This window comes from Sminthopsis crassicaudata, chromosome 3 (assembly GCF_048593235.1).
Source record: "Sminthopsis crassicaudata isolate SCR6 chromosome 3, ASM4859323v1, whole genome shotgun sequence".
Classification (NCBI taxonomy): Eukaryota; Metazoa; Chordata; class Mammalia; order Dasyuromorphia; family Dasyuridae; genus Sminthopsis; species Sminthopsis crassicaudata.
This window is the reverse complement of record NC_133619.1, coordinates 647,039,910-647,052,064: the sequence shown is the minus strand read 5'-3', so window position 1 is coordinate 647,052,064 and position 12,155 is coordinate 647,039,910.

Here is a 12,155-nt window from a genome sequence, read left to right as displayed (position 1 = left end):
TCTGGACGCCTTCTATGTTTTAGAGATAGAGTGAGATGAGGGTAGAAACACAGACATTCTTCCTGGAAGCTGTGCGAATAGCTAAGAACCCAAATTGGTTTTGAGAGACCTGAAAAGGTTAAGGTTAGTTTTCGGGGTCCCCATACAGGGTCACCAAATGATGAGAGTTAGGGAAAGGGGCACAAAGATAGTCGCATGACAATGCAGAGTCCCCTGTAAAAGGAATTTACAGGCCGGAAGATCCTAGATTGATTAAAAAAAAAAAAAATTATTGTAGAGATTTGGAAGTAAAGTTAAAGGTTGAAAGATGCCAGGGCCAGAGGTGGTCGCTAGGTGGGCAGGAACTCTTACATGGCCAGAAGGATACCATGTTTGGGGGGAAGGGCTCCTGCAAAGAGAGAGCTCCAGTTTGGCTCTTTTATACCTAAAGGGGCTTGTGGGTGATGTCCCAAGTTAGCTCAGATCCAGTGGGGGCTGTAACAGTCCAGTGACCAGGATTTGTAAATCAAAGGTCAGCCATTGGGGGGGGTTCTTAAAGGGACCTCAACCCTCATCAAAATCACCCAGTTTCTTGCCTTCCTTGCAATCTCTAAGGACATCATTTTCCCTCAAGACAGAACAGAGGGATTGTTGAGCCACCATCCTGAGTTCTCATAGCCATCAAACAGGGAAAACTTAAGCTGGTCTGTATCTTCTGCCTCCTCCGAGCTATTCCTCAACTTCTCCTTGTTTCTCTGTGCTTCCTTGAGAAAAAGAAGAGATTCTTGAAGCTCATCTAAGGAGTGTAGAGTGTATCTCAGAAAATAGGGCAGGAGTAAATATGCCAGGGTAACAAAACATATCCAAGGCAAAAAAATACAACAGCAAGCTTCATACATTATTAAAAAAATTGGGTTGATTGATCCAGTTCAACAACTTTCTTGCAATATCATGAAGATCAATATTGTCAATATGAGAATCAGCTACTTTATATTGTATCTTAGACAATTGACTAATTTTCCATGTAATATTTTCAGAATGCGGCACCCTATAGCTTGTTCAATATTTGCTCAATAGTTCCCTTGTTAGGGTTGGATATACATAAGAAATTACACAGATAAAAGAATAATGATAATCATGTTCCCAAGTGAAACAAGTTTTTAATTGTACATTCCTACCCTGTGCTGGGGCTGGGCCTAGGGTTGGGACTGGGACTGAGGGGCTATGTGAAAATTTGGTTTTGCCCAATGTCCTAGCAAAAGAGCTTGCAAAAAAGGCCTAAAGTAAAGCACAGCTCAGGAATTCCTGGATACCTTCAGGTATTTTCAAGTTGAAAAGCATTTCCATCAACTAAATGGGAATTATATATTTTTTCCTTTTACAATGATTTTGCTCTCCCACCAAGATTCACAAAGAAATGTGTGTTAAAAACAAATAAATAGGTTTTTCAAAACAAAAACAAAACATCAATTTAATGGGAGTGCTGGAGGTAATTTTAGAAAATCGAGCTCAGGCTCAAGTTTCACGGGGATAATGTTGCTTGCAAATGGTCAAAATTCTATGCTGATATATTGAAACTAGGAAACAAGAGCATCAGCTTCCCTCAACTACCAAAAACTAATCTTTTGATGCAGATCACTAAAAATACACTTCTCATGCAAGTTTTATTAAAAAATGTTCATTCTAATAATTTGCACTTTCCATAGCACAGCAACCATGAACTATCTTGTAAAATGGTGCAGACACAAGAGGTCGTAATTTAGCAAACCATTTTTCTCACAGAAAATTTCCTAGCATTCTGTGATGTTTTGTGCTAGCATCTCAATATAAAAACAAAACCAAAAATCACTGAACAGACACTTTTTTTAATAAACATTATATAATTTAAAATTATATATATAAATTATATTAAAATTTATAAAATATATATAATTTTTATAAAATGCAGAATATACAGTATATAGACAATAAATAAAATTCTTCAATTTAAAACATTTTTATCTTACCTTGCCTTCTGTCAGATGATGGTGCCTCTATACTTGCTCCTTTCAGAAAACCAAAGGAGAAGTTGCTGTACCATTAATGACTTCTGTCTGGAGATATCAAGCCTGCTTCAGCCTTGATAATCATCCCTTGTAATCCTAACAACCCCTTACAATGAGTCCTTGACCCAGGGTGGAAGTTGTTGGAGATCATAAAGAATGCACACCTGGAAATAATCCCTCAGCAACATCTGCTTCTGCACCGTCTGAGATTCTACAGGGTATCAGAGCACAGGAACATAGCAGAGGCAAGTTGATGGTTCCCAAACTCGTCTTAATTCCATTTTTTTCTCTTCTGTATATAGATAATTTCTGATCACAAGTGAAAATGAAGTTAGGAGTAAAATCATGCAAGGCTAGAAGGCACAAAAATTAACCCCATGAATGTTACATACTCACAGTAAATGAGAGCAAAGGAAGAATGAATTCTTGAAATGAAAAGTTTCGCTCATGAAGTACACAATCATATTTGAATGAAAAAACTCCTTGAAAATTAGACTATATTCAATTAAAATCAATGATTTTTGGAGAAAGTGAAAAAATTACAACAAGATCAAATATTGAAAAATGGGAGAAATTATACATCAACCAATCAGGAAAATATCAAGGAGAAAAAATAATTAAGAACTGGGTTTCCTAAAATCCATGACCCAAAACTGAGTTTAGCCATTATATTTTATGTGGGTTTATTTTGTATCCTGCAACTTTGCTAAAGGTGTGGATTATTTCTAATAACATTTTAGTAGCATCCCTGGGGTTCTCTAAGTATACCATCATATCATCTGCAAAGAGTGATAGTTTGGTTTCCTCATTACCTATTCTAATTCCTTTAATTTCTTTCTCATCTCTTATTGCCAAAGCTAGCATTTCTAATACAATATTGAATGGTAATGGTGATAGTAAGAAACATTGTTTCACTCCTGATCTTATTGGGAATGGTTCAAGTTTATTCCCATTACATATGATGCTTATGATGGTTTTAAATAGATGCTACTAATTATTTTAAGAAAAGCCCATTTATTCCTATATTCTCAAGTGTTTTTAATAGCAATGGATGCTAGATTTTATCAAATGCTTTTTATGCATCTATTAAGATGATCATATGATTTTTGTTAATTTGGTTGTTAATATGGCCAATTATACAGATAGTTTTCCTAATATTGAACCAGCCCTGCATTACTGGTATAAATCCTACTTGATCATGGTGTATTATCCTGGGGATGATTTTCTGTAATCTTTTTGCTAATATCTTATTTAAGATTTTGGCATCAATATTCATTAAGGAGATTGGTCTATAGTGTTCTTTCTCAGTTTGAAACCTACCTGGTTTAGGTATCAGTACCATGTCTGTGTCATAAAAGGAATTTGATAGGACTCCTTCATTCCCTATTTTTTCAAATAGTTTATATAACATTGGGGCTAATTGTTCTTTAAATGTTTGGTAGAATTCACATGTAAAAGTACAAAAACTTTCCTTAACAACACAAAAGCTAAACACCATAAATGACTTTCAGAAACTGATAGGAGATATCCAATGGATGCATCCAGTGTTAGGCTTGACTACCTACCAATTATAAAACTTATATGACATTTTAAGGGGAGACAGTGTTTTAAACTCACCACACCAGCTTACAAAAGAAGCTCAAGAGGCTTTGAGAGAAGTTGAATTGGCTTTCTCCAATGTGGTTGAAAGAGTCACTCAAAAACCCTTGGAAATACCAGTTTTTGCTACACAAGAGGCACCCACAGTGTGATAGAGTGGGTGAACCTCCCCGCACAACCAGAACAAAGTCTCATTCCTTACCCAATGCTTGAGGCTAGAATTTTATTAAAGGCCATTAAGCCAGCAGTATAATTATCTGGGATAAGACCTGGCAAGATATACACCTTTTATACTAATGCACAAATTAATGTATGCTGTGAAACAATCCCAGAGTGGCAAATTTCACAGCACTAAATTTTACATACAGGTATCCATTAAAGATAACCAGACTATTATATAATTGGTGAAGGACTCTTGAAGAAAAGGTTTTTTAAAGTTTCTCTTAAAGGACAAACTATCTTTACAGATAATCCAAACATTACATTTGTGCTGTATACTCTTGTGACTTAACTATATAGTAGTCAGAACTCCTTTTCAGTCCACTCAGCAGAATGAATTGTATGCAATAATTCTAGCTCTTACTTATTATCCAGGAGATATAAATATAATATCTGATTTGGCCTATTCAGTAGGTGTGGTACAAAGAATTGCCACAGCCTAAATAAAATTTGTAGCCTCTAGTATTTATCAGCTTTTTAAGGAACTTCAAGAGCAAGTGAGAAAGTATCCAGGTAAGATTTATATCCTCCATGTCTACTCTCATAGTGAACTTCCAGATCCTATTTTTTATAGTAATTCAAAGGCAGATAGCCTTCTAACCATGTTGGCCAATACTCCTTTATTTCAGGAAGCCTAAGAATCTCATTCTAAATATCATCAGGCTGCTTGAGCTTTATTTTACAATTTGGAATATCAGGAGAGGAAGCTAGGAGCATAGTAAAAGCCTGTACAGCTTGCATTTCATTCCACACTCCTATACTCCCTCCAGGGAAGAACCCTCATGATTTGAGACTCAATAAAATTTGGCAAATGGATGTGCAATTTTACAATTTTGGGTGTGCCACAAGCAATAAAAACAGACAATGGACCTGCATATATTTCTAAACATTTTGCACACTTTCGTGCACAGTATAAGATTTTACACACCACTGGCATACCCTTTGATCCTCAAGGACAGGCAATAGTAGAGAGGAGAAACAGAGACATAAAGACACTCCTCCAAAAATAAAAGAAAGATCATGGACCCACATTTAACACCACATACTAAGATAAGCTCAAAATGGGTCCAAGATTTAGGCATAAAGAATGAAATCATAAATAAATTGGAGGAACATGGGATGATTTACCTCTCAGACTTGTGGAGGAGGAAGGAGTTTGTGTCCAAGGGAGAACTAGAGACCATTATTGATCACAAAATAGAAAATTTTGATTACACCAAATTAAAAAGTTTCTGCACAAACAAAACTAATGCAAACAAGATTAGAAGGGAAGTAACAAATTGGGAAAACATTTTTACAGTTAAAGGTTCTGATAAAGGCCTCATCTCCAAAATATACAGAGAATTGACTTTAATTTATAAGAAATCAAGCCATTCTCCAGTTGATAAATGGTCAAAGGATATGAACAGACAATTTTCAGATGATGAAATTGAAACTATTTCCACTCATATGAAAGAGTGTTCCAAATCACTATTGATCAGAGAAATGCAAATTAAGACAGCTCTGAGATACCACTACACACCTGTCAGATTGGCTAAGATGACAGGAACAAATAATGATGAATGTTGGAGGGGATGTGGGAAAACTGGGACACTGATGCATTGTTGGTGGAGTTGTGAAAGAATCCAACCATTCTGGAGAGCAATCTGGAATTATGCCCAAAAAGTTATCAAAATGTGCATACCCTTTGGCCCAGCCATACTACTACTGGGTTTATATCCCAAGGAAATACTAAAGAAGGGAAAGGGACCTGTATGTGCCAAAATGTTTGTGGCAGCCCTATTCATAGTGGCTAGAAGCTGGAAGATGAATGGATGTCCATCAATTGGAGAATGGTTGGGTACATTATGGTATATGAAGGTTATGGAATATTATTGTTCTGTAAGAAATGACCAACAGGAGAAATACAGAGAGGCTTGGAGAGACTTACATCAACTGATGCTAAGTGAAACGAGCAGGACCAGAAGATCATTATACACTGCAACAATGATACTGTACGAGGATGTATGCTGATGGAAGTGGATATCTTCAGCATAGAGAAGAGTTAATCCAATTCCAATTGATTAATGATGGACAGAACCAGCTACATCCAGAAAAGGAACACTGGGAAATGAGTGTAAACTGTTATTTTTACCTTCTGAATCCAATTCTTCCTGTGCAACAAGAAATTCGGTTCTACACACATATATTGTATCTAGAATATACTGTAATATATTTAACATGTGAAAGACTGCCTGTCATCTGGGGGAGGGGGTTGGGGGAGGAAGAGAAAAAATCTGAATAGAAGTAAGTACAAGGGATAATGTTGTAAAAAATTACCCATGCATATGTACTGTCCAAAAAAAAGTTATAATTATAAAATAAAATAAAATTTAAATTAAAAATAAATAATTTAATTAATTAATTAAAAAAAAAAAGAAAGATCACCTCCTTTTCAGCATTTTCACATTCTTTCATGAGAAGTCAGGTTTCTCACCTCCCTGAGAAATCAGGGATGGTGTGACCACCTGTGTTCTAAAACAAAAGAAAGTAGGAGATGTAAAGAACTGAAACTCTGAGTAGTTCCACTTGGACAACTGAGCACTTAAGCCTAATTACTTATTTGACAATACTCTAATAGAATATGCTTGGAAAATGGCCCTTCCCACTATTTTGTGCTGGCTCAATCGTTTGGTGTATACAGAGAATTGTAGGAGGGACTAGCCAGAGTCACCTTTGGTGGTGGAGGAAAAGAAGGAAGGTAGTAGAGATCCTGCATCCATTCCCTTCACTTCTACCCCTAAAGACCAAGGATGCCAGCTGATTCTAAGGTATCCAGGTACTCAGTCTTCACATGACCACATAAAAAATGTTATAATTTAAGTGATACATTTGTATTGTCTTCCTAATAGCATTTCTTATACAATGAATTCCCAGTATGTATAAAGTAAAATTTAAAGAAATTATAACATCAACAGTATCTTTGATTTAAAACATAAACCTAAATTCATTCTTCTTAACTTTTTAGTTATAATTTTTAATTTTCATCTCAGTCGTTCCAGTTGAAAATAAATTTTCCTTTAGAAGTACTCAAGGATGGGTTATCCAGGAGTTTAGATTGACAATAAGCATTTCTCTCCCAATACTATTTCTAGAACCAATTGTTTCAATAGTTAAATAAATGTAAACTGAGAAACATAATTTGAACTATATTTACCCTTCCAATAAAACTTTTCAACTTTTTAATTGTTCTTTATTTATATGAACTTTTTTTTTGTTGCAATTCAGGAAAGAATTAATAATAGGCACGTAATTTCTAAAGTTCATAGGTATTTAAAATGAATGTTGAAACTTATTTTGCTTTCACTTTAGAATTTCACTGCTACTTTTTTCAAGCTAGTTTCTATGTAATTATCTCTTAGATGTAAAATAACAAATCTGTTATCATCCAGAGTGACAAAACATTCATGAAACATTCACATTTGTGTCCTTAATTTCCTTTAAATAAGTCTTAACTCACTATGATTGATGAAGGTGTGATCTGCTCCCAAATTATAATCAAACCTTGGCTTTTCATAAATCTGACAATGATCTCTACACATTTTCCTTGAATTGGAAAAGAAAGCTGTTTTCTAAACATCTGTCCCATTTTAGCTGAAGTACTACTTTAGCCCTTAACAAACTCCATGCCTCCCTCCTTTTCTCTACCTCTCCCTCTCCCTCTCCCTCCCTCCCTCCCTCTCTCTCCCTTCCTCTCTTGTTCCCTCCCTCTCTCTCCCTTCCTCCCTTGTTCCCTCCCTCTCTCTCTCTCTCTCTCTCTCTCTCTCTCTCTCTCTCTCTCTCTCTCTCTCTCTCTCTCTCTCTCTCTCTCTCCTTAAAAGACCGAAGCTCCACCTGGAAAAAAGTCATCTTCCTGGGACCCAGAGTGACTTCTAAAGGGGCCAGGGAACAGTTGATATGGTGTTTGCTGCTCGATAACTCCAGGAGAAATGCCAGGAGGGACAACACAAATCTGCATACAACATCCGGAGATTTGATCAAGGGCTTTAATATTTTCAGTCACAAGGGTTCATGGAAAATTATTTCAAAATGTAAGTGCCCAGAGAAGTTCATCATCAGTATTGTTTCTCAGTATGACATGATTGCCACTCTGGACAATGGACAATGCTCTTCAGCTTTCCCAGTGGAGTGAAACAAGGCTGTGTGCTTGCTCCCAGGCTTTTCAGTCTGATGCTTTCAAACCCCCTCCAAGGAGGACAAACATAGCATCAAAGTCAGCTACCACAGTGATGGTAAATTATTCTCCTTGAAAAGGCTACAAGTCAAAACTAAAGGGAATATTGGTGCCTGATTTTTTTGTTTGCAGATGATTGTGCCCTCAGTGCAGCTTCTGAAACTGAGATGCCACAAAGGATGGATCAAATCTCTGTTTTCCTGCTAATTTTGGCCCAACAATTAAATACCAAAAAAACCAGGTCCTCCATCAGCCAGTACCACACCAGTCATCTGTGGAACCTTGGTTACAGCAAGTGGAGAAGTTCTGAATGCTGTGGATAAGTTCACTTGTGTTGGCAGTATACTTTCCAGGGATATCACAATGATAATGAGGTTGATGCATGGATTGCCAGAGATAGGTTGTGAGGCTCCAAAGGAAAGTGGGGGAGAGGAGAAGTATTAGACTGATTATCAAACCAAAATCCTAAAGAGACCTTGTCCTGACCTCATGGTCGTAGGCCTGGGAAACCTGGACAGTCCACCAGCGCCATGCTGGGAAACTGAATTGTTTCCATATAAATTTTCTTTAAAAGATTTTGAAGATCTCCTGGCAGGATAAAGTACCAAACACTAAGGTCCTTTCTTGAACTGTAATGTTCTTTCTCTAAAAATATAATCGTTCTCCCAGAAGATCGCTGTACACTTCAATGCTGTATGAAGATGTATTCTGATGGAAGTGGATATCTTCAACATAAAGAAGATCCAACTCACTTCCAGTTGATCAATGATGGACAGAAACAACTACACCCAGAGAAGGAACACTGGGAAGTGAATGTAAATTGTTAGCACTACTATCTATCTATCCAGGTTACTTATACCTTTGGAATTTAATACTTAATGTGCAACAAGAAAATGGTATTTACACACATATATTGTATCTAGGTTATATTGTAACACATGTAAAATGTATGGGATTGCCTGTCATCATGGGGAGGGAGTGAAGGGGGGGGATAATTTGGAAAAATGAATACAAGGGATAATGTTATAAAAAAATTGCTCATGCATATATACTGTGGGAAAAAATTCTAAATAAAATAAAATAATAAAATAAATAAAAAAATAAAAATATAATCGTTCTCTTGGAGCAGGTTTCTTGGAGAGCTTCTGGAGACAGCCTTAGTTTCAGTTCAGTTCAATAATCCCAAATGCAGCCAGGAATCCAAATTCTTTACTATCTCTTTCCAAATCTTATCTCCTTTACTTGGGGCTCAGATAGTTTTCTGGAGGCCTTCCAGATCTTGGTTTCAGTGTTCTCCACAGAACAGCCTGCCACCACTTCGCTGTCTTCCTTCCTTCTGCCTGACTTGTGAATCTCCTTGACTGAATCCTGACTCTGAATCTCCCTAAATTCTCCTTGGCCCTGAGAGCTTCTTGCTTATATGCTTATATGTACAGCATATAAGTACACATCAATCATTAACCATTATTTGTTTTAGGATTAAATCAATGCTAAATTAGATTTAACCATTGTCTCCTCAATTCCACTCAGTACCTTGTTTCAAGTTCTGGCCCATAACATCTTGTAGGATCAAATCAATCACACTGAACCATGCTAAATTAGTTAATTATTGTCTATACCCACTCCAGTGACTTAGCATCTTGTAAGAATCCTAACATTGAACTAAATTGTCAAACACTCAAACTCTATTGCAAAGAGCAGAAATCCAATGAGTTGGCCATTGTTTGAATGTCAAATGTTCCCTTGTCAGAAAGACTCACACAGGGCAAGTGATCTGGCCACAAGGTGGTCAGAAAGAGCAATACAAAGGCATCCTCAAGGTCTCTCTGAAAACCTTTAGAATTGATTGTATGAGGTGGGAGACACTGGCACCAGACTGCCCAGCATGGTGTACCCTTCTAAGAAAAGGTGCTGTGCTCTTTGAGCAAAGCAGATGTAAATTAGCTCAGAAGAAATCTAGATAAGCTGAGTTAGAGAAGCTACCCCAAATCTTCATGGCACCTATTTGTACTCAACCCATGGCAGAGCCATCTGAGCTCATATTGGTATGATCAGCTGCAAATGGATCCCTCTAACATAGTGATGTTATTTTGATCCTCTTGGAAAACTAAAGACATTAACCAACTTCAAATACATTGTCTCAGAGGAGAAACTCATGACTATTCCAGTTCCCCAAGCTTCATAGTCTATGGGGTGGGATGGGGGAGAGGTTCTACACTTTTCAGAAGAGGTTTACTAACTTTCTCCTACTCTTCTCACAAGTACAAGGACTGACATCTTTGTCTTGACTTCTCATGGGCCTCTGTCTTTTCTAACTTTTCTTCTAGGTCAAAGGAGACTTCTTCCTGAAATCCCATCTAGCTTTGTTTTCCTGGCACTCCTGTCTTCAGGCTCTCCAGATTCTCCTTAAAACAATATCTGCAGTTAGAAATACCTGTGGTTATTTTTAAACATATTGTAAAGTATATTGCTGAGGATCTTGAAAACATCATGGAATCCCATATCTGAGATGGGAAAATTTGTGCCACTCTAAGTCCCAAATACATTGTAACAGGAGACCCAATCAGAGGAGACTGGTTAATTTGGGTGTCCATTCACTAGTCAGTTCCAGTTTCCCCTCTTTAAATAAATGTGACTCAAAGTCCTCTGGGAGCAGGTGGAGGTGATGATTTCATCATCAGAAACTACTTCCTGCTGAGAATGGGCATAGATTTCAGTCACTTGAAGGATCCCATCTTTTTTATGGAGGAGGTGACAAATTGCAAATCCATCTGGTCCTGGTGCTTTTTTCTTAGGAACTTATTTATGTCTTGTTCAATTTATTTTGTCTAACATACCTCTTCTACTAATCTTGTATTTCCTCTTCTACTAATCTTGGTAAGTTTTGTAAGTATTCTTCCTTTTCACTTAAATTGTTAAATTACTGGCTTAATATGAATCAAAATAATTCCTTATGATTGCTTTGGTTTCATCATAGTGATTTATGCAACCTTTTCATTTTTAATTCTAGTGATTTAGTTTTCTTGTCTATATTTTTTAAATCAAATTAAACAATGATTTATCTATTTTATTATTTTTGTATAATTACACTTTTGAAGCTCCCTCCATCTTACTGTTAATCAATATAGTCCTTCTCAGCCTTTCTTTTACCCTATCTCTGTTACCTTATCTTTCCCCCATTGCTCCCCTAGGAATTCCTACTTTATCTTCTCTCCCACCTTTCTAAAAGTCCGTCTGCTATCCATTTTCACATTTTCTACCTCTCTAGAACCTCAGAACACACTTTTAGATTTGGAGGTTGTTTCCTTTTCAACTCTGAGGAGAGCAAGATTCCAACATTTCCAACATACCCCACCTGTGGGTTCTGTGTCAGTTCCTTCTTTTACACCCAAATTTATGAGATGATTGCTCCATTTTATCCTTTTCTACCCAGTTTTGTTTTTTTAGAATCACACCATCATACACAACTCAGCCCTTACCTTTTATTCAAACTTCTCAGTAATAATGATAATTTGAAGAATTCTGACACCATGTCCATATATAAGCAAACTATGTGTGTTTGGAGGTAATCTTCTTCCAAGTTTACCTTGTCCCCAACATAACATTTGGGGAGCTATTACTTATTGTCTACTTATTCTTCCAGGCTCCTTTCTGACCTAAGACTTGGCTCTCCCATATCTGGAGGAAATGTCCATGATATTCATGTTCTTTCTTGGGGTAATGAGTTTTGAAATTTCCCCGGATATCTGTAACATGCCCTTTTGGCAGTTACAATTACTAGTCTATCCTATGCCCACCAGAGTACCTTTGACCACTGACCTTTGCAATGTCAACTCTACCCGGCTTGCCTCCTCTCAAAGCCTTCAAAGGTTTCTGGCCATGATTTCTTGAATCTATAGTTTAATAACCAGTAGCACACTCAAGGACAGCCACATGTAATCTTAAAAGCCTTTATTATACTTACTCACATAATGCCCTCACTTGTTAACTTCTTACCTCTCATGGCTCCATCAGCTTGGCTCAGCTACCCCAGGCTAGGGAGCCAGGTTAAAGAGCGCCAGGTCAAAGAGAGCGACTGCTGTCTGCAGTGGGCTTATAAA